This window comes from Tupaia chinensis, unplaced genomic scaffold (assembly GCF_000334495.1).
Source record: "Tupaia chinensis unplaced genomic scaffold, TupChi_1.0 Scaffold000394_1, whole genome shotgun sequence".
Classification (NCBI taxonomy): domain Eukaryota; kingdom Metazoa; phylum Chordata; class Mammalia; order Scandentia; family Tupaiidae; genus Tupaia; species Tupaia belangeri.
Genome location: NW_006159896.1, coordinates 2314439 through 2315689, shown reverse-complemented (window position 1 = coordinate 2315689; position 1251 = coordinate 2314439). Strand labels below are relative to the sequence as shown.

The window sequence follows — 1251 nt, the reverse complement described above, 5'->3', positions numbered from 1 at the left end:
AACCACCAGGCCATAGGCTGTCCCCTGTTTCTTTTTTTTTTTTTTTAATAAAAAGGAACAGACTTAAGTGAATTAACAGAATTAAAAATAATAATCATAATAAATAATAAAACTTCGGGACCAGCAGTTGGTGTATTGGCTGTGTCACTGGACTCCCATGCAGTCGACCACAGTTCGAGTCCCGGATCCGGTGGCTTAAACTCACACCAGGCACATGTGCATGCATGCCTAAGATCCCAATAGAATGGAGGAGCAGGGATTGCAGCATAGCCATCCCCCCCGCCCCCCCGGGGGTGATTTCTCACTTTTTATCTCTCTGTCTCTTTCTAGTGAGTGTACACACCCTATAGCAAAAACCTCTCAGAAAAAAAATAATAAAACTCCACATTTTAGAGGGGGAGCACAGGATCATTCTACAGCACTTTGCTGAAGGTCTTTATTACTCAAGTTTCTGTGACCAAGACTAGAACATGGAATGAATAAGCAAATATGGCATGTGCTGTCATGTGTGTGTGCATGTTACATATGTGGCCTGTGTAGCCAACAGGAGAGACTACTTAACAAAAAGAAAAAGAAACTTGACTGTGACCTCAGCACTCAGTAATCATTCATCTCTGATGCAAATAATACCTTTCCTTGCTAAGCATGAGTGTTGTGTTTGCAAGAAGGGTCTAAAGACACACAAGAAAAACTATAATAGAAAACGGGGCCAGCAGGTGGCATGGGAGATAAGACTCCCACATGGCCGATGGTGGTTCAAGTCCCAGACCTGGTAACTTGCTTTCTCACTTTCTCTTCCTCTCTCTCTCTGTCTCTTTCTGGTGAGTGCATTTGCCCTATAGCAATTTTTTAAAAATAAATAAATAAAATTAAATAAATAATTCTAAAAAAGAAAGACAGACAAATTAGAAAAGCTCGCAAAAGTACCCTCAATTCTCTAAGTATCCCTGTCTAACCTCACTAAGTCTTAACTTGCAAGTGAGTAATAGTAAGAATCCAAAATCTACTTCTCACAAATGCGAAGGTTAAATGGGATTACACCTGGAAATCCGGAACACGTCTGCTGACACAGCAAGATTTAATTTTTTGTCCTCTAATTTTGGAGTAATCAGAGTCTTAATTCAGAGCATACTTTTTAACCTCCATAGACTGTTCTACATGCAGAAAAAGAACTTTTCTTCAAAGAAATGTATTTGAAAATTAGAAATAGTGTTTGTTCCCATTTCCCCAGCTGGATGGGAACAATCGGAA

The 1251-nt window shown here is 39.6% G+C and overlaps 1 protein-coding gene across 1 annotated transcript in view; it reads left to right on the top strand.

The window, feature by feature from the left end:
* GARNL3 (GTPase activating Rap/RanGAP domain like 3) overlaps nt 1–1251 on the top strand; it is a 139452-nt gene that overhangs the window by 125311 nt on the left and 12890 nt on the right. The gene's annotated exons all lie outside the window — the stretch shown is intronic.